Genomic DNA, 23,614 nt, shown 5'->3' with positions numbered 1-23,614 from the left:
TAATGATTCTTAATGTCTTTACCAATATTTACCATCTTTTCCATTCATTTAAGAATAATTCAGATCAAATAGCAGTACTTTTCTAGACGAGCAACATTAGAATCTTAATATCCATAACAATTTATGAATTTCAACCGCACAAACTCTTCGACGTATGGAAAAGATTCCACTAGGTGATTTGTAGAAGACAACATGACAACACATAAAATGAATGATTCTTAATGTCTAATCGAATATTTACCTTTTTCTGAACATATTTGATTACACCAAATAAAGCAAATCGCAGTGTTTTTCATGCATAACATGTTTAATTTTTTAATTTTTTATGCGAAACCCAAATTAACCACGCCAGAATCTCAACTCATAAAATTATGAATGTCAACCCTTTAAACTCTTCAATGTCATAAAGTGTGGATTCAACAACGTGATTTTTAGACAATATACCCATGACAAAATGAAAATTTAATGACAGTTAATGTCTTTACCAATATTTACCTTCATTTGCATATATTTCATTATTATTCAGATCAAATACAGAAAATTTCAGTATTTTTTATTGCCGAATTGTTTTATTTTTTTCTCTTTGTATTTGAAAATCTCAAAATGTTTACATGCCATATTCGGCTTCAACTTTTCAAACTTGGAAATATTGGAAAAAAATGTGAAAACTAACTAATGTGGAAAAAATGTGGTGAAATTGTTCAATTGAATTAAATTAATAATTTTAATAAATAAAACCCTTATCCGCACCCAATGGTGCATAGGGCCCTGCGTCATATAAACGCAGTGTTATCTTGATCGTTTACACATGAAGGAAAGGTGATCAGCCTTCCGCTTCAGGTACCAGTCTAGGGTAATATTGAATAAATATTAGAGTGAAAAATCACTTATATTTATTTTACCCCCCTTGGGAATCGAACCCGGGACCTCCAGAACGGTAGCCGAGCGTGCTGACCATTACACTACGGAGGCGGACGTGTAATTATTAATAATAATAATTTTTAATAAACGTAATTTAATTTTGATCAAATAATTTAAGTAAAGCACTATTTTGTTATTTTTACAAAACGTTGTTTGAAATGCAATGATAAAATATTAACCAAAATACAATATTAACGTAGTTAGTATAAATTTGAAAGCCTTAAATTGTAACCTCTTCGGACGATTAAATCGAATTCTGTTTTTTTTCAATAATAATACAACGTACTTGATAATACAACATTCAAAGAAAAAAAAGAATTTGGTGTCCCACAAATAAAGTATATGGATATTTCAAAGATAAAACTCATGGCCAAATAAAAACTTCATTCACGTAAAACATAAGGCAATATTCAACATATTGTGATGCTAGCTCAGCAGACTATTTCAGAAACTAGCGATATACACTGTACACGAGTGTATAGTAGACAAAAACCATAAACACATCACGCGAACGACATAACGATCAGTTTTAAATCTGTTAGACAAACGTCACATATGAGCGAGATCCTTTCAAAACTGTATTCCTGTCTTTCATATTTGCTTCGCTTGTATCAATATTGTAACTCTAATGTAAGTAAGCTGAATAATCGTTACTAATAAGCTTTTTTGAAAAGTTTTCCTGTTTTCAATATTGAAATAATTTTGAAATATAAAATATCAACTAGCAACTGTAACAATTAGTTTTAACTAAACTGTTCGACGTTATCTTATTTTGTTTTCTAAAAATGTAATTGATTATACCAAATACCAAGAGGCTATACGGAAAATCAGAGAAAGTGTTGTCGGTGGTAAACCATTTTATCAATGGATTTAAATTAAATCTTGAATGAATGGACTCACTCATCACTCCGTTCGTGTAAAAATTACCTTCAATTAAAAAAAAAACTTTAAAAGACAAAGGAGCGTACTCAAAAGTCGTTATATAAATACCAGGATCTCAGAAAGTTAGGTCAATCTTAACAGTCTCAGGAAAAAAATACACATGAAAGCCTAGTTAATACAACAATTCTTACTGTTTGAACGATGTACAAAGATAAACTGGAGAGAATTCATTCGAACATTTGTACAATTGAAACTTATTGCTTCTAGTTTCTACCAGGATCACATTATTTGATATTCCAACATTATTTTACCAAATATTTTGACATTCCATTTGCTGGCCTCTCTGTTGTCAGATACACTATTTATTCGTTTAATCTCTTAGTTACAGTTCATATGTAGAATGAAAATATCCATTTACATATTTTGATCATGTTTCAATAAAACCCGTAGTTTCAAAGTGAAAGAAAAACTTACTGACTTTACAAAAAAGGATAGAAAATATCAAGCCTCCGTGTCTTTGTTAACATGTTTCTTTTTATCTACACCCTATGGCTATAAGTCTCCTCATGCAAACGAAATTGTAATACCAATGCCTCTTATACGTTTTTTTAAGCACATCATATAAAATTAAGTTTAATATTTTTCTTATTTATTCTATCACCTTCTTTTCCACATACTCTAATCGAATCTTTCTTAATTTTATTTATGAATGATGGATTTCTTACTCTTGAATTTCATACACATTTCATGATGCGTGCACACCTAAAATATATATCATTTCGCCATACATTTGTCTAAGAGAGAAGCGTTAAAAATTTAAATGTACTTTATACGCTCCGTGAGTGTATTAAACCTTTCTTTTTTCACCTTTATAAACCCAGAGTTAAAAGCCTTTTGAATAATTTAAAACTAATTGCAAAGAAGACGAAAATCACTTTAACCAGTGGGTACGCAAAAAGTTTTTTGAATGCGTGGATAAAAAATTTGGAAACGAAATTTAAGACTGAAAGATGCTGGTTTCTAGGATTTTGTTAGTTTTAATAAAATACACGATACTTTAACTTTGAATCATTAATATATTTCAATATTCTTACTACTTGCATCAACTTTTATCGTTTACAGAAATTTTCTAATTCGTTGGAAAGTTTTTTCTGGTTTTTGTTGTATTAAAACAATTAAATATTTTGATAAACTAACTAACTAACTAACCATTATGCTGCTTCTCGACAGGGGTAGGTAGAAGGAATACAATATGTTTTTTTAACAATCTTCGCTTCTTCCACATTCAAGCATCTTCTTTTAAATTTCCGCTGATTATTCCGACTCCTGTCCTGATCACTTTAAAATATTGTAATTGAAATATGCCAAGGTTTTATCGGTCTTCCATTCCTTCTATTACCAACTATTGTACCATCATCTCATTTTTTTTCACTATTTTTTCTTCACATATTCTTTACGATTCACATGCCCAAATCATCTTAACACACCTTTTTTTCTTTTTTAATTTTATCAGTAATTTTTATCTTAGTATTGCATCCTTCCTCCATATCACCATTTGAACATCTATCATACATCGTTTTGCCGCACATTTATCCGAGAGATCGCATTTTGACTGCATTCAGACAGATTTAAATGTTTTACTTATAAATCTTTCCAATGCAAAAACCAATTATAAAAGTAGATTATTTTTAAAGCACTAATATTCTTGAAGAGTAATTAAAATAATGAAATATGACATGTACCCCGGATTGAATCTGAACATATTGTTTTTGAGCTTTGTGCCCACATATATCGCTGAATTTTTAACCTGTATCAGGATAACATCTCGCTGTGTGATGTTTTTCAAATAAAAATAATTGAATAATCCCTGTGTATTCTTGTTTATTGCAAAACAACGTAAATATTCATTTAACGTGAGAGAGAAACATTCGCACGGTTTGGCCACGATTTTATCTGCTTTTTGCGCATTCTACCGGAAAACGTGGCTACGCGAATCCTTATAAAACAACGTGTTCACTGAATATATTGAACGTTCAGAATTTTTAACTATAGAACAAGGGTATTAAATTTATTATTTTTGACATTTTTATAGTCCGGAGATTCAGAAAATGTTGAAAATAATCCTTGTTACCAATATATTAATTGAGTTCAAATTAACCTTTACATGTTTTAACATCTAAACATCGATGAAGAAGAATATATTTGTATAATTTTTTGACATCTCATCAAAGATGAAGAAGAATATGGAAGTCTGGGCATTTACGACCGTCATAGGCTAATTAAAGTTTTTATTGAGCAGAAACTCTTTTATTGGTATGCGAGGTCCGAATCCCGGATTATAATCACACACATGAGAAACGCCAGACAACATCATTTTCATATTCCACATTTCATCTTTGATGAGATGTCAAAAAATAAAATGAAAATAACTCCTGTAATTGGATATAATCCAGATTATGTGAACAAGTATTTGGACACACTCCACAACAAAGCACAAGCCAATCCAACTCAATCATTCGTTTTATTACGCTAACCGAAGTGCCGGACGGTAAAATTCCGTGTAGTGCACAAACGCCCTAAGGGTCTCTGCTAAACAAAAACATTCTCAATCCAACAAAAATGGTTGTTATGAACTCATATGTTTATGGTCATGTGATTAATTATACATATTATAGTGAGGTTGTCAATCACGGGTAAAATGGTGATTGTTGCATTTGTGCAAAGTGATCACTTAACCAGGCAGATCACTTGCAGAATGCAGACTTCCATATAATTCTTCATCTTTGATGAGATGTCAAAATGTCAATTTTTTTATTTTTATTTGTAAAACACAGATATTTGAAACCAAAGAAGTACCGCTAATAGATTAACGGAATAAATACATATCCTTCAAAATAATAAATTAGGATTATTATAAATTAGGATTAGGGTTATTTAACAATGTACATATATTAATATTTCTTATAATTAAAATGAAACTTTGTTTTGAAATCATTATAACTATTTTATTATAACTTAATTATAATGTCTACCGGCTTCGAAGCTAATCGCTTCTTTATCAAGACTGATTAATAGTAAAAGTATTCCGTAGCGTAATGGTCAGCACGCTCGGCTACCGTTCTGGAGGTCCCGGGTTCGATTCCCAAGGGGGGTAAAATAAATATAAGTGATTTTTTCACTGTCATATTTATTCAATATTACCCTGGACTGGTACCTGAAGCGGAGGGCTGATCACCTTTCCTTCATGTGTAAACGATCAAGATAACACTGCGTTTATATGACGCCCTATTCACCATTGGGGTGCGGATAAGGGTTTTATTATTATTGATAAATAAGCGGTTAGCTTCGAACCCGGTAGACATTATAATTATGTTATAATAAAATATTTGTAGTGATTTTAAAACAATTTTACATTGTAATTATAAAATGGAAAAGAATGTGTTGTGCTTCAAATATAAATTATACCATTTCTTAGTTGATCTTAATAGTTTCAAAGTTCCACTTACTCAAATAAATTATGTATTACAATAACATATCTATTCAAGTTTAATGTTATCGTCAGAGTGAGTGAAGCGTCCAGCGGATAATCGAATAACCACTTATCACATGGTACGAGGGGTGGTTTGGGGCGAGAGCAGTAGAGGGATGTAGCCCATGGAATGGTCACCGTAAGGGTTGACCCATCATCATTCAGCGCTCCTTTGGGTGAAATATTAATCCCGTACAGCCTGTACTATTCATATCTGTATCTCATGGTACCATGCTACAGTGGTTCTCAACCCCAGTCGGCCAGTGGCCTCCATTTATGAGCTTTTCAATTTTTGTGGTATGGCAACTATTTTTACGGTGATTCAGCCTTTCAATAAACAGCTATAATTCAAAGTATTTTTACATTTGGCGTTGAATTTGTAGAACTCCATTATAATTTATATAGTTAACGTTAAAATCAAACACTGATTTTTTAAAGTGTCCAAAATTATATTTTATTGTTAAAGAACATATTAAATAAATTTTGTTACGCCTTATAATATTGTTTCGCCTTGTTATGGCATTTTCAGACATATGTCAAATAATTGTCACAAGTTTATTTTTTATGTATTTTTTATCAATTAAATAATAATTTGTATAAGATTTTTATAAGAAGATATGTGTAGCTAATGAATTAAAATATGGAGGTCCTCACCAAAAGGTTACATTTCTAATATTGCACTAAAAATCCTTTAAATGCAAATCTGTTCTGTTTACTATATTCTATCGAATTCTTAATTAAAGTTGCGACAAAATGTGACAAATCCTGTTTAAAACAAATTGAAATCATTTAATCGCACCAAAATGTAACCATTTTACAAACTAGAATTCCTAATTACTTAAAATAATTTATAGTGTAAATGTAACGTTTTGGTTACAAGACCTCCACAATTGTTATATTTTTTGTAATATTAAACAATAAAATTTGAGGACTTCCTCATCGACAAATGCAGCCCCCGGTTGAGAAGCACTGGTCTCGGATCCCACCCAGAAGGGTTGAACCAACTTATGGGTTCTTGTAAAAGTTTTGAAAATTTTATGACCATGTCGGGGTACGCGTAAAATGTTGAAGGACCTCCAATTATTATTTAACGGCCCTACCCTAAATGGCGCTATCTAGCAATATGTATGCTTGTATTATACATAAATGTATGCAATAATAATGTTCCAACTAAACACATTCACGTATCTGTATTATAATGTGGTACTTTATGGGTATGTATTTGGGAGCGTTAGGGTTGTATATGTATATATTATCGATACTAAAAAAAATATTATTACTACGCAATATTCTTACATATTTACATATTCATAATTACACAAGATATATCAAATATTATTATGAGAATATTTTAAAAAGAACATATTGAATATTATAAATCAAGATTTCATGAAAAACCATTCATTAAAACTTATTGAAAACTTTATAAAATAAAACAAAAACTTTGTTCTTAACCAGTTCTTTTTGGAACAAATAAATTTAAATTGATTTATGGAAGAAAGCTTACAAAAGTTCATAAATATGTAAGTACATCTTTAAAAAATTATGCAATATTAATAGTTAAAGTGTACAAAGTGATCACTTTAACCAGCCAAATGTAAGATCATAAGCCCTGGAATACTTAGACTTTTATCTCGTCTTCACATAAAAACAATAGAAGCTTCATCTTAGAAGACACCGATAGTACATACAAAAATATTACAAAGCCAAACATTTTTTAAAATAATGTTTATCAACTTCCTCATATGATACAACTAGGTACTTGTATTATTTATTTTTAATGATATAATTATAATTCGTTACATATATAAAGATGTTTATTTAGAATATTCAATTTAGAGTTTATTATTGTCAAATTCTGATTTTACATCCTCCTCTTAATAGTAAATAATATTGGTTTTCCTCTTTTTGTGTTTGACCCAAATGTTTGCGTAAAAAATAAACACATTTATCCTTTAGCTTCTGAATATTCTAATACCATAATAATATGCTACTAAGCCTCCCATTCGATTCAATCGGAATACTCTGAATAAAAATAAAAATAGCGGACATAATACTACATCAGTGCTGTCTGGAAAACTGCTCAACCATAAACTGCTTCTCTAATACCAAGAAAGCTTGAATAGCCAGTTATCGCCTTACAAAATCGATATATTAATCGCGACACCGCAGTTAAACTGGCGTTTGATTCATAAAATGTATCATGGCAATCTTGTACATTTTCAAATGTTTAGTTAACCGTGACTGCGAGATAACGTTGAAGAAAATTTGTGTCACGAAGCTCTGGGTTGAAGTAAACGAAGGTTTATATCTAGGGGTGTCTTGTAGCGAGCATTTTGCTGTGTAACTGGCCTGAAATTCCTTTATTGCAACTATAATGCACTTTTGTTCGCCCAATTGAGCCCATACGGGGATTTATAGGATCATTCACGGTTGTGTGTCTACTTCAGGTTCCTTCCACTCTAGAGCTTAAATACTCTTGTTAGGGGGATATAAAGGTCTTGTGTCAGCTATAATTATGAAATTATATCTATGGTCTTTTTTAAAAGCTATGTCATAAGCTTAAAAAAATATTCTTCTGAAATATAAAAATAAAACTACGACACGCTGATACTGAAAATTCAAAGCTCTTTAATTTATAAGTAAAATTGTTCTCAAATTATTTCACATAATATGAGATGCCTATAAACAAAATACTTAGTTTTTATTAAACTTATAATTCGACCAGTTATTTTATTCATAGTAATTTGAGTTCAAATTCTTCACTAAATAATGTTTTGTGACACGTATTTTGATGCATTTTCTATAATTATCAAACACCATTTGTACGTAAAAATGATGAGAAATGCATCATAACACATGTCACAAAAGCTTTTTAGAAAAACTGGTATTTGCCAAGTAAAACTTAAATTAAAAATGAGTTGATTTTACCACAATGTGACTGCTGAATTAATTGATGAAACATAAAATACAATACAATTATTTTCGTAGGCCAAAGTGGTTTTTTATTCAATATATAAATCAGGTTTTACTAGAGTGGATTCGAACCGAGAAACTCTGACTTAGAGTCTATGACACTAAGAACGGGATAACGAACCCGACTCAATTCCTACTTTATTTTATAAATTCTCCAGTAAAAACTTATGTAGAGTAAGTAGAACATTTATTGGAAATAACGATTACACGTGTTAACAAAGTAAGCCGAATTGTGGCTGTTATTTAGGGTAAACTTTCACGTTAATTCTATTTTGAAGGTTCCTCTTAGAGGAATTATTCTCCTTTCTAGCAGTAGTTCGAGGCTCCGAAGGATGGGGGTGGCGGTCACACATGATAAGGGGTGTAACATAACACAATAATCCTAACGACGACCTTTATCTGACTCACTTAATCCCGTGGTCGATTCCCGTAATGTTATTTCCCCTTCCGACTGTTATTCTTATGTTAGCTTATACCGTTTACACGAAAAAGTCTTAAACGTTCAACTTTAATATATTTACTAGTTCAAAATATATTTTACAAAAGTGATGGACGAATATTTTTAACAATACAAAAAAAAAACAAATCACTTAATAACAGCAGCTTTTCTTACTTAAGTTTCCATTTTTACCTTTTGATAAGAACATCTATAGTTCTCGAAACTAGTCGTGTTTATATTCATAAACTCCAGAAATGGTCTTATACAAGTGTTTTATTATTGTATCCAAAACACAATGCTATTCCATAAAGTTAATGCCAACTCAATAAATAATGTAAATTTAAAAAAATCATAATAAAATAATGAGAATATGTAAAGTTCTTTAGCTCTTACCACTCTGTAGGCCAGACATTCTGGCCCGTATGATTCTAGTAGGCAGCTCCGTGGGCCACAATGTCTGGCCCGGCGCAGGTATAACTTTAATTACTGATTTCTCTATCTCCAAAGTATATTCTACCAAAAAATATTTCAGATAAATACAGTTAATCTTAATTAAAATGGCCATACGTATTGCCAGACAGGGTGTCCCAAAATCAGGGAACCAAAATATTTATTTAAATGGTAAAAAAACATTGCATTTTTTGTTTATTATTCAGAGTAGCTGATCAGTTTTGGGAAAAATCGGTCAGATTGTAAAGGGTTAAAAATAATAAAAAAGCCTGCGTTTACATTGACTCAGTTACAATTACAATAATTAACTAGGAAAAAAAAAGAAACATAATTTTTGCTGTACAAGTATGAGGATTTGTTAAATGAAAATGTTGGGACTTTTACTATAAATACATTCTTCGAAGAGAAATAATAAATAAAAGTAAATTCATTTAAAAAATAAATAAAAATATATATTTGATATAGCAAATATGTTATTTAAAGATAAATTAAAACTTTTTTGTTTTAATACTACTTTTGAGTTTATAAGCTTGAATGAAAAAAACTGCAGATGTTTCCAAAACTAATCATGTTTACAAAGAATCTAAAAAGCGATCTTATACAAGTATTATATATATTTTTCATGTTACAGAATTCTAAATCAAATAAAAATTTAATCAAATACAGGTCGGTTGAATTTTTTGTTTATCAATATCAAACAAACTAGCTTTACGAAGTAGATGATTTTAATGATTAATACTTCACTCAGTACAGACCACAATTATGTATATAAATGTGGGATTGAAGCACTAATTCTGTGGTTTGTTTATTCAAATGAATAACAATTATTTTACATGAATATTGAATATCCCACAAAACCAAATATTTTTTATTAAACCGATTGCAAAGTTACAATGATTAAAGAAAACACTTAGTTTTTTACCACTTGAGTTTTTTAACTCAAGTGGTAAAAAACGAAGTGTTTTCTTTAATCATTGTAACATGTCTTACCACAAAGTTAATGCCCAAACAATAAATAAAGATTGCAAAGTTGTTTTAAGGCAGCATTTGAATGTTGCCAATAAAACGTTTTTGAAACCTGGTTATAAATAAGTTTGAACTGTTATAAAATCAGGTTAATATTTTCAGATTTTCACATCACAATTTATATATTTAATTAGATTATTTTATTTGTTAATTGATTTAAATGATAGCAGTTATAAAAATAAGGGATCTATTTTATATTATTTTTTGACATCTCATCAAAGATGAAGAAGAATATGGAAGTCTGGGTATTTACGGGGCTGACGACCGTCATAGGCTGTATATATATATATATATATATATATATATATATATATATATATATATATATATATATATATATATATATATATACAGTGATCACTTTACACACGTGTGACATTCACCAATTCTACCCATTATTGACAACCACACTACTCAAATTCTTGGAAGTTCTATATATATGAACCAATTTAGAAACCTTGTTCTTGAATCACTAGAACTTCACTAGAGACATCTATTGGTGAGATGTAAAGAAGCTTTTTTATTAAGCAGAAACTCTTATATTAGTATGTGAGATCCGAATCCTGGATTATAATCACACACATGAGAAACGCCAGAAAATACCATTTTCATTTTTATTAATAAGCTTATAATTTGACCAGATAATTTATTTACAACATTTTGAGTGAGTCCAAATACTTGTTCACAAAATCTGGATTATCTCCAATTGCAGGAGTTATTTTTATATTATTTTTTGACATCTCATCAAAGATGAAGAAAAATATGGAAGTCTTCCATATTCTTCTTCATCTTTGATGAGATGTCAAAAAATAATATGAAAATAACTCCTGTAATTGGAGATAATCCAGATTTTGTGAACAAGTATTTGGACACACTCAAAATGTTGGATCTATTTTAAACAATATTTTTATGTATTCGCCGAAACAATTTTGTTCTCTAGTACTAAATAAAAAAAAATACTAGGAAGCACAATCACAATCACATTTTGATCCATCATTGAAATAAAGATCATATTGGGTATGGCAAAATAAGTATTAAATAAAAAATGCACTTGCACTGCAAATAAATTAAAAATGGAGAGAAATGATTACATTTCATCAAATGATTTGGCAGTCACGTATCAATCCATTTTTTATTCAAATTTCAATTAATAAATACCACTACTTCGTAAAATATTTTGTTTTTGAAATGATTTGGAATGCATCGAAACACGTGTCATAATATATTTTACAGAAAAGTGGTTATTACTCAACGTTATTTCAATTAAAAATGAAATAGTGATATTTGATCAGATACTATTGAGATGTTATTTTGCTTGGAAAAGCGTTTCTTTACCCTTTTAACCTGAAAATAATGTCAAAAGACAAATCTTCCACCGCGTGATGTTTTACTAATGACCTCAGGGCTACGTACTACAAAGGTATTTGAACAATCCACACATTTAAAACAATTACATATGAACATATGAACATAGAAACATTATAACCCATTTAGAATGGAAGAACACGGAGAATAATTGGATCTTAAACCTTTTTCTTTATTGATATCTTAATATTAGTTATCAATATTTATAAAAATATCTTTTATTGTTTAAAAAAACTGTTTTTTTTAAGAAAATGTTTTGGCATTTCTTCTTTAAATCTTTAATTATTATTTAATTATATTTCTTCTAACCCTCATTTGTACCCAATGGTGCATAGGGCACTGCGTCAAATAGATGCTATGGTAAGTTTATCGTACTTTATATGTTACGATTGAAGTACCGGTCCAGCAGAAAATTATTTTAAATAATTTTTAGTGAAAAAAAACTTATTTCTTGAATGTTTTTATAAATGTTTTTTTTTTTTTATAAAGTTTAAATGAGGCGATTCAGTTGTCTTAGCCATGTACTCCGCATGCCTCCTGAGAGCCTTAATCAAGCTTGCCTCTTTTACAAGGCATCAGGTTCATTAATCAAGCTTGCCTCTTTTACGAGGCATCATCAAGGGCCAGGACGACCACTGTTGACAATTCGTCGGCAGTTCTCGTCAGAACTTCAGGACTTGGGAGGATTCAAGGGAGCTGGCAACCGACAGACAAGCCTGAAAATATTTTGTGGACTCCATATGCTCCACCTAGGGAGCGGATATGGTTTAATAAATAATAATTAAAACACACATAAATTTATTTTGACCATCCTAAGAATCGGTACCTCTAGCTTAGTGAATAAACGTTGTTACTTCTACACAACGAAGGCAAACGTTTTGGTTGTTTTTTTTTCAAAAATATTTAATAGAGAACATAATTTTTTTACGGAATCACCAAACACCATATTATTTAAGTATTTGGTTTTACTGAACGTGTTCCCGGGGCAAGGAGGTTAAAGAAAGCTGTTTATGTGGGAGGGGAAAAGTCCGGAGCGCAGAAAAGGGTAGGAGAGAACGAGGTAGAATTAACAGCAAGAAAACGTGCTGGGTTAGGACGTATAATAGGACAGGCGCGTTTGTATGCCGGGACATAAATATTTTCACCCGTTTCCGAGATTTAGCATAAACAGTGCGAGGCAAACAGTGTTCAATAACGGAGATTGATATTGACGTGTCGCCAGACGCATGTCTCACTTCACGACCCCCGGGAGGAACAATGACTGTCATTTTTATTAGAGATCAGATTGCTGTCTGTTTCGAGATTCTTTCGTGTTCAACGTTTTTTAAAATAACATTCGTTCAATTAAAATTAAGTAAAATACGATTTATGAGTAATCTGACACAAGTTTTTTTAATTGATATCTCAATAAAGATAAAGAATAATATGGTAGTTTGGGTGTTTAAATGCTGGGTAATCACTTTACAAAATTGTTTATTCACCATCGCCTCCGTAACGTAATGGTCAGCACGCTTGGCTACCGTACTGGAGATGTTCGTTAAATTAAAATAAAGTAAAACAAGATTTATGATTAATCTGACACAAGTTTTTATTAATATCTCAATAAAGACAAAGAATAATATAGTATTTTGGGTATTTAAACGCTGGGTAATCACTTTACACAAGTGTTCATTCACCATCGCCTCCGTAGAGTAATGGTCAGCACGCCTGGCCACCGTACTGGAGATTCCGGTTACGATTCCCAGGGGGGGTTCAAATAAATATTATATAAGTGATTTTTTCACTCTAGTATTTATTCAACATTACCTGAAGCGGATGGCTTACATTTCCTTCATGTCTTAACGACCAAGATAACACTGCGTTTATGTGATGTAGTGCCCTATGCATCATTGGGTGCGAGTAAGCGATTAGGATAGTAAAATAAATAAAACACGATATTTGGATAATCAGTTACAATTTTTATTTGATTTCTCAACAGAGAAAAAAAGGTAATATGTGCGTTTAAAGGCGTATGACCTATTTTAGGCTGGTTTGAGCGATGACATTATACAAATGTAACATTTACCATTTACCTCACGACTTATATCCACAAGTTATATTTGTGCTTCGATTGAAACAGTGTTTTGTCTTAGATTTTCACTATCAAAATCCATTGGATTTTTTATATCATCAACTTCCTGACAAATTTGATAAAAAAACAGTTAATTTTATTTTTATTTTTTATTTTTAATTTCTTTGGTTAACTTATATTAAATTTAATATAAACTATTTTTTACGCATAATTTATATCACATATCGCTCACTCCTTTCAAGAACGTCATAAATCAAAAATCGTAATTTTTCAGTTGTGCATGTTTTCGGAATGCTCAGAAAATGTACTATATCCCAGCAAAAGAGGCATATTTTTAACTTAATATTTACCCACTACAGGGCAGAAAGTGTTGTTTTTGCATTTTAAAGAAAATGTATTGTTTAATTATTTTTTTTAATAGATTAAATATTTTTCAAATGGAGAAAAAACCTTGACCCTGAAAAAACCAGATTGTACCTAAAAAGATTTGTTGCACAGTAAAAAGTTACATAAGTGGCTTGATATTTATTTTTAATGCATTGTGTTCTATTTTTAAACTCTAAAAACGTTCTCCTGAAATATCACGTTTTTTTATTTATGACGTTCTTGAAAGGAGTGAGCGATATATATTTACATCTTCTACAATAAACAAAACATTTATTTTTAAATTCAAAACATTCATATTATATTAAAAATTCCAAAGTTGTAAGAAATCAAAGTTATCCACAACATAGTATTCTAGCCCTGGTGATATTTAGCAAATATCTGAAAATTTCATAACATGTTTCTTATCATGGTTCTTATTGACATTAATTATTTTTTCCGAAGATACATTGCCCAGACCCGTTGGTGGCGTGGAAGGGATCGTGTTCCAGCGTCGTTTGTCTCACAAATTGAGCAGTGTTTACCCTCACGGAAGACGTCTTAATTATTATTCTCTTGAGCTGGCTTGAAATATTAATAGTGAAAGATTGTCATATTTTTTATGTGTAAACAGCTTAGCGCGTGCTAATTTTAATACAACAAGAAAAATAATATTATACCATGTTTCTGCATTAAATTTTAGTAATCTAACTTAGCAACAATCACGTCGCTTCTGCAGAGGTTGCCAGAGAAAATAGAACACCACACCCTCTATGTCTTACAAGCGATTTTCGCCTTGTCGCATTAATGCAGCTTATAATACACTTGATTACGTTCTTGATTACTTGATTACGTTTGAGTATTTGACTTGATTACGTTGATTACTTGACTTGATTACGTTCGAGTATTTGAAATACTTGATAATGCTAAATTTTACTCGGTTTACTTCTACTTCTAATAACAACTCAATTCACCTCATAAATTTGTTTTACGATTCTTTCTTCACTTACTTTGTTTCACATGTCCAAACACACCTTTCTTAATTTTATCGATAATGCTTACCTCAGCGTTGCATTTTTCCTAATTTTACCATTTGAACAGCTATCATACATCGTTTTACTGCACATTCATCTGAGGGATCGGATTAAGACTTCATTAATTTTACTATCATATTTTTTTGGTAACTTCATTCAACATATGAGAGTTGGTACCAGGACTCAGTAGTTAGGAGTTAAGCCTTTATTTGTTTTATCTGATTTCAGTGAATAAAAAAAATACACAATTCTCTTATCAATTTACTTCAGGAACCATACAATGATCTTTTTCTTGCATATATTGTATGAGTATAAATTATATTATACGAATAATAATAAATTATTTCGTTGTTTTCATTCGAATATCGGACACATGTATTCAAATAAAAACAAATCGTGACAGATAAAAACAAAAATCGTCCATCTACTTTTTACACTGGATCTCCCGATTTCGTTTGTAATGAAAAACAAATGCCTGGAAGGCAACACAATTACGCATATACAGGTAGATTAAAAAAAACCATTCACTCAAATTCAATAAAAAATATCAACCGAAACATGAAACGCGAACAATTAAAATTTTCGATTCAATTTCGCATCGCTGGCTTATAAACAGAAAATGAATTTATTTGATCAAAAATCCTTTCAGGAGCCACCCTTGCTTCCCGTTCCTCGCTTTTATATTATATTAGCAGCAGGTTTTCCAATACTGTTAATAAATAAACAACCCTTGGAAATACCACTCAAAATCTACGATCTTAACCAGGTATAAAAGCCAATTCAGTATTTTCTCTGCAAAATTTAGAATCGTATTATGGGATTATATTTTTAATGATCATGTCAGAAAATATGGAAAAATAAGATTTTTTATCTAAGAGTCGGTGAGCACCGATGTGGTTCTTGTTGTTTTGATAATTATAATAAAAATCTCTCTCTGATTCAAATCGATGCCACTTCCAGACAAACTTAGTCTAAGATTGAGAATGAAAATTAAATGAAATAGTGCCACAATTTCATTCCTTTTTTTATAATGAACCACTATGGCTCACGTCAATTGTAATAAATTAAAGGTGAAAAATAGAATCAAATAAATTAGTTGACTGAATGCTGTCAGGAGTTGGAATGATTGGCGGCTACGAATGAGAACGAATGTGGCTCTAGTTATTTAATTTTAATTATTACGAAAAAGACTTTCGCGGTTGTCTGCTTTAAATTGTTGCCACTTCTAGACAAACTTAGCCTCAGATTTCGAATGAAAATAGAAGTGTGAAAGTGTTGAATGCTTAATACATTTTCTATATTAAAAGCATTGTTAACATTGTGGTATGGTTATGTGGTTAATAAGGACATGGTTTGATAATTTAATTTTATATGGATAAGTAACAATTTTTATATGGATAATATATCACTTTTATTTCTAAGTTCTTATCTGTTTTCAAAATGTAGACTTAAATACCCCAAAAAATTAATGTAAGATAATAAATATAATAAATTTGGATAATTTATATAGAGCCATTTTTCGTAAAAAAAATACCACTGTGAATGAATTAACTAAATACTACCACTGGGAAAAGAAGAGAGGAAAAGATTTCGTAAACAAATGTGTTTTAAGTTTTTTTTCTACGTCAGATTATGAGAGTATGTATTTTCCCCCGTACAGGATTAAAAAAAAACAGCACGTATCGATTATGTTATTTTATGTTATGTTTTGTTATAAGTCTGTCTTCATAAACATTCTGATAACATGCATAAAATTTCACCTTCCCAGAGAGAAGCAGAACCGATTTTGGCTCGATTCGATATAACTACACTGAAAAATCTGTTCAAGTATTGGAAGTCCCACGTATGTAGGTATTTTTCACCCCTCCAAATCGGAGGGTTGTTCGAGAGATGAGGGTAGAAGATGGCGGCGATATTCTGATATATGCAAAGTCAGCCTTGATGAAACAATATTCCGTGCCATTAAAATAATAAACTGCTTATATGGCGGAAATAATAATAATATGTGGAGAACTTACGCAAACATAAGTTTTTCATGTCTCCTTGATACTTAAACAGTGTGTCTTTGTGTAAAGGACATCAATCAGTTTAGTAATAGTTCCGTGGTTAGTGTCTCAAATTTTGATACAGAGTTTCTGGGTTCGGAGCCGCTCTACCACAATTTGATATTAATTTTGAAATATAGTTTATACTTACGAAAACGTTTTAAAAAATTGTTTCTTTTCATAATATTATGTATTCACATATTAACAAATTCATTTTTACAAAAATTTATAAATTGGGATGTCCTGTGCCGAAGGGATATTTAAAAGTACTTTTTTAAGTAAAATTATTTCATAAGTAATTTGTTTATCGTAAGTCATGCAATCATCAAGACATGAATGAATTATGTGATCTATTGCAAATCTACCCACCTCCATTATCTCCAGCTGTTTTATACAAGGTGTCATTATTTAATGACTTTATGGATAATAGAAACACGTTATACAGCTATATTGCGTAATATTTAAAGTTTTATTGACTAAACGAGGTATGTGTTTGATTTTGAACGATTCGTTTTTGATCTTGTAGTTCTATGTAGGTTTTCATGGGTTGTGTTATTGGTGATTTGTGTGTTTTGCTGAGAGGCACTTTCTTATAATTTAAGTCAATTGGAATCATTTGTGTATACATTATAAAAGAAATACTAATACATCGCTGTTAAATAAATGAACTAATAAAGAGAAATTTGTGAAATACATGTAAATAATTTTTTTAAGGATCAAAACGTTAAATGCAGAAATTGTAAAAGACAAACACTTGTTTTTTACCACTTCAATTTATTTTATAATAACTAGTTATATGCAGATATGTGTCAGAACATTTTCAGAACGATATTTTCTAATACTTGTTCACAAATCTGGATTTTTTTCACACAGCCAACAAACAACTCATATGTCATAAGATTGATCACATATCTAGGAGTTCAAAAAAGTTGAGAAGTGTGGTAGTCAATCATGGGTAGAATGGTAAATGCTCCACGTAAAGTGATCTCTTCACCACCCTATGAAAGGTCATAAGCCCTGTAAAATACTCAGATATATGTTTTGTATTAGCTGTATTTTTCGTCATCTACGTTGAGATGTTAAAAAACAGATATGCGTCAATTTAATAATGTTGAAAAATGAATAAACAAATGCGTTTATTTCTATGTGGTTTCAAAATGAAATATTCCCTTTTAAAATTAAGGACTATGATATCATATAACACTAATGAGTTTTTGAAGGTGATTTTAATAAAAGTAAACAAACGCGAAGGTACGCGCAAAACATCATCTTATATAATTAAAATAGCCCCTAGCAGATTTATTGGCATTTAATGTAAATTAAAACGTATTTCAACCTAGAAAACGACCCTTATTCCGAGATATTTTCGTACTTTGGAGGGTAAATTTTTAAGGCAATAAAACACTGAAAATTCATGAATACTTCACGATTTTATTACGGCAGGTAATTTCATAAGGCTTTACTTTACACCAACTTTTACAGCCGCCAAAATATACGTTTAATAAATTTGAAAGCCTTTCTCCTCACATTATTGCTCATCATAAAATATACATCTCTTTTAGCACTGACCACTAAATTCATAAAGACTTAGAAAAAACCCTAAAACTATTTTTCGAAATTATAAAATCGTCTTCTATTTTTTATCTTGTATGTGAAGACTGACTCTTTTTTTGCACTTTATTGATTCTTCGATCGAAACATGTCGAAAAATGCATACATTTATTTGAGGTATTAGAAAATTCAATTTCTATCACAAAATTGACATAAAACCCCACTTAAAGCCCTTCCATATTTTATATGTTATCGTTAAACATTCTAACTCTTATCCGCACCCAATAGTGCATAGGGCAGTGTATAGAGTTGAGAGCCAGATCCACTCCGCGTTCTTGAGTTTGGTTCATGACGAGCTGCTCAAAACTGGTGTCACGCAAGTTTCCAATGTTGTTATTTGTCAACTGCAAATGGATATGTGAGAAAACTTTATAGGGACAAATTATGAAAGCAGCTTTAAATGCTTTCCGTATTGGTGGCACAGGTAAAATATTGGGTCGCTAGATATATGAAACGCTAGAAAATATCATTTTCATTTTTATTATTTAAGCTTATAATTTGACCAGATAATTTATTTACAACATTTTGAGTGTGTCCAAATACTTGTTTACATAAAATTTTGTGAACAAGTATTTGGAAACACTAAAAATGCAGTATTATCTTGATCGTTACTCATATAACATACTTACAAAGTGATCACTCTCTTTAGAGATCAGTAAGGGGTATAATAGTGTAAAATCACTAGTATTTATTTTCGTCTCTCGCTGGGAATCAAACCCGAGACCTACAGCACGGTAGTTTAGCACGCTAACCATTACGGTGAAAATGTAATATATTTATATTTCGGCGCATGAATGAATATTTCACAGCTCTTGATTCACCCTCAATTTTCATAAAAGTTTGTGCAATTTATTCCGGTTTCAGGAATTTACTTAACCTTTCTAACAATCACGTGATATTTCATCCCTTGCTTTAAATTTCAAGGGAGGGTGACTCTAAGAGGAGAGGTTACTTCATTGTTATCCCACGTACAGAACGTTTTTTCCCTTAACGTAAGTTCTCCCCTTCATCGCCTGCGACGATTAAAAATTAAGGTATACGCTTCCAGGTATATTACGAGGCACATATTGTTATTCTGTGCAACGTACTGTTAGTAGATACAGGAAAAAAAATATAAAGTTACTTACCTAAAGTTTTCTAACTAACTAACCAATCCATACTCCACTTCTCCGCAGGAGTAGGTAGAGAGAATAGACCGCCACACCAATCTGCATTTGTTTTATTTTAATTTTAATTTTTATTAATTTAGAAATTTAACAGAACTACTACATTTTAAAGTGGTTTTACACAAAGTAAACGATTAATGATAAGGAGATTGTTATATTACCATACCACAAATGTAACAATGTCCCATATAAACTCTGTCTCCATATCTCTGTCTCTGTCTCTGTCTCCTAAGCCTGGCGGGCGGGCGTGCTTAAATTAAAAAAAATATGTTTTTCTTTTTTTCGTAAAAGAGAAAAGATCTGATTTGCAAAATTTATTTGCAATCTGTTAGAATATAGATTCTTAACAAATGTATAGTATGGAGGATATAGTAAGACAGGGAAGACAGCGAAGACGATTCTGGAATGTCAAAATAATACAAGAAAATAGACTGGCTTGAATTGCTCTTCAAGAGAACCCAGACAGAAGAAGACTGGAAGACCTCCAAAACGATAGCGTGATAGCTGCCAGTCTACATCACAAGACACCGATAACGGAACAGATAGATCCTAGGATCTATAAAAAAGAAGAAGAATAATGATTTTCAAGATAATATTTTCAGCAATTTTGATTCAGCAGCGTGACTTACAATTGGAATTTTTAATGGAATACTGGGAAAAGCGTGGAAATAAACCGTTTTAAAGTGTACGTAAAGTTTGCGATTGAGTCAAAAGGTAGATATTTAAACTACGGTATTTATTCCACTTTAAATGGCGATGGAATACTTTTTTGCGTAGTGTCTACAAACTCCCGAAAGGTTTGGATTGTGCCCATACGAGGCTTTATGAATGGCGAGGTTTGCCGGGAGGCTCGTTCCGTCTCTCTCGGTTCTCTTTTCTCCCTTTCTTCCCCCTAACCACCCCCAACAGCCCTCCACAGTTCACCCGCTACTCTAAAGCTCCAGGTTTCGCAAGTCCGAGGCTACGTGTTAAACCTTTCGCTCATTTTACTGTTTTTAGCGAAATTTTCACACTGGGGTCATCGGCATTTACTTTGCATATGATATCCTTTCTACCTACATCAATCGGACAATCAAATAAAATGCTAATAAAATTGTTTGCGGTAAGTTTTATTTGTGTTCACAAAAACTTTGGTGATCCTTTGCAAATGTTGTAATGAGCTGCCGAGTAATGTGGTAACTTTGATCTTCGTGAAATATTATGCCATCCTACTTCCCAAATTACACAAAAACAGTGTTAACTTAAGTAATTTTTGTTGTTGTTGAAAGTTCTGTTATTGTGTTGAACAATAATGGTCAAAAACGGCTTACTTAATCATTGCTTAAAGCAGAGGTTCCCAAACTTTTTTGGTCCAGTGACCCTTGTTAAAATTTATTATCAACAGGGGGAAGGAAATTGCCAGAATGTCACTTCACAGAGTAGAGGGAGGAATAAAAATATTTTAACGTTTTGACATCTCAAAAAAGATGAAGAAAAAAAGACTTTTGATGTATCATAAGCTGGTTAAAAAGAATTTAGACAAACTCAAAACGGAATGAATAAATACATATATATGTAAACGGGTATGTATGAGAAGATGCATGACTGTGAAAGAGGCAAAGATTGAATGGAAAATAGATTGGTCTCTGCCTACACATGCAGAAGACGGCATGATGATTAGTTAGTTAATTTTATAAAAGCCTAAATAATCTTCTAAATTCTTTTTTGTGGTTTTTAAAAACTGCCTTCCCTTAATTGTAATACGTATGTGTATTTTAAATTTAATAAAATCATTAATTTAAGTTTTACGTTTAAATACCACAGTTAAAAAAAATGTGTTGTGACACGTGTTTCGATGCATTCGATATAGTGTTAAAAAATTATGTGATATACATCAAAATAATGGTAATAATCAAGTAAAACATCAATTAAAAATCGTGAGATTGACATAAAGTGACTGCCGAATCAATTCATAAAATTACACTAAAAACCAGTTTTTTATTGGTAAAAAACTTAATTTTACTTCATACTGCTGGGTATTCAGTAAGACCCACAATTTCTTTCCTTTGCGGTAACATGGAACTAGGTTCATACATAATATATTATTTTGTATTCTTATTAGATTTTTTATTGAATGAAGTACTCTGCGAGATGGGCGTGTTAGCATGTGAATGTATTTTTATACATAAATATATTATTACAGAGCCAAAACCATTGTCAACATTTTTATGCCTCTAAATTGGCCGAGTTGAGAATGGACCCCTTGTAGCGTTATTGGTCATAAAGAGTATATGCAAACTCGTATTTTATGAATTTACATACATTTATTTGTACAAAACAAATGTACATAGTTTTTTACTTGCAAATGTATGCTCAGAAAATTCCTTATTATTTATTTAATAAAAAAAAAGTTTAAAAAAATATTCAAAAATAAAATTAAGAGTATGTTTTAAATCAATGTTTTTAAAATCAATATTTATAGAAAAATATTATTTTTACGATCATTTGTTTAACCTTATCTTTCTTTTCTCAATCTGTGGTACATAGGGTACTGCTGCATTGTTTCGACGCTGTATCATCACAATTATGATTATATTTTTGACTGTGAGGCTCACCCTATTATCACAAATAATTAAATAAATACTTATGATTTATGCTCAATAATATTAATATTTAAAGCATTAAGTTTAAGGTTAGTCATTTTAACTTATTTATTTTTTTTACAAATTTTTTTGTAATATTAGTATATAGCCACTCACCGATTCAGTGAGTAGTTATATACTAATATTACTAACATTTTTGTAAAAAAATAAACAAGTAGTTATGATTTTTTCCATGCGTTTATTATTAAAGACTTAGGTGCTTGAATTTAATTTCACTGTAAACAGTTTGTATTTTCACCAGTTGATGAGAATATCTGTAATTAACCATCAACCGGTAACTCTGTAAACATTAATATACACAATAAGTGGTCTTATCCAAGTGTTTTTATTTCATATTAAAATATTTTTGGTAAAAAACTGCATCAAATGCGTAATATTTAAAAAAATCTTCTTTCGTTTCATTAGTATTACCATAATAACACTCTAAAAATAGATACCTTTGCGCTACCTGTATAAAATTATTTGATAAATGATAAATGATTCACAATAAATGAAACGCGATAACATGATATTAAAAACAATAATTGCGTCATTCCGTATTGTATTTCTATACGTTTGATGATCATCCAAATGTCTGCGTATTTACTTGTTTAACCATCTTCTTTGCGTAAGGTGAGATCTCAGTCGAATATGATTTTCTGTTTCAGTATTGGCAGGAAAATTTCCATACGAGAAAATATTTCACACGCGAGATAGGAAAAACAACACCCAGTGCAGGCGGTAGATTTGCTTTTACAGACTTTATTTAAAATTATAATATCAACTTTGCAAAACACCACAACCCATATGTGCTCGCATAAAAAGAAAACACATGAATGAGATTATTTAAATTAAAAACGAATAGTTAAATTGAGTCGTAGTTGCAATTGTTGAACATTAAAATCTTTTGTAACACGTGTTTTGATGTATTCTGCGTCATTTTAAAATACCGTGAGTGATGCAGAATGCATCAAAACACATGTCATAATATGGATTTTAAGAAAAAGTGTTATTTTCAAAGTAAAACATAAAGAATTTTTCTTTCTCTCATATTGCCATAAAGTGACTGTCGAACTTATCAATGAAAATATTTTTTAAGCCGTCTAGAACGATTA

The 23,614-nt window shown here is 30.7% G+C and overlaps 1 protein-coding gene across 1 annotated transcript in view; it reads left to right on the top strand.

Annotated features, from left to right (window-relative positions):
* The window catches only part of LOC148309527 (dipeptidase 1-like), a 208,976-nt gene that overhangs the window by 798 nt on the left and 184,564 nt on the right, over positions 1–23,614 (top strand). The gene's annotated exons all lie outside the window — the stretch shown is intronic.

This window comes from Brachycentrus maculatus, unplaced genomic scaffold, assembly GCF_059751285.1.
Source record: "Brachycentrus maculatus isolate JH-2025_06_01 unplaced genomic scaffold, ASM5975128v1 h1tg000121l, whole genome shotgun sequence".
In the NCBI taxonomy this organism is placed as follows: domain Eukaryota; kingdom Metazoa; phylum Arthropoda; class Insecta; order Trichoptera; family Brachycentridae; genus Brachycentrus; species Brachycentrus maculatus.
Note: the sequence above shows the minus strand (reverse complement) of the source record. Positions and strands in the feature narration are given on the sequence as shown.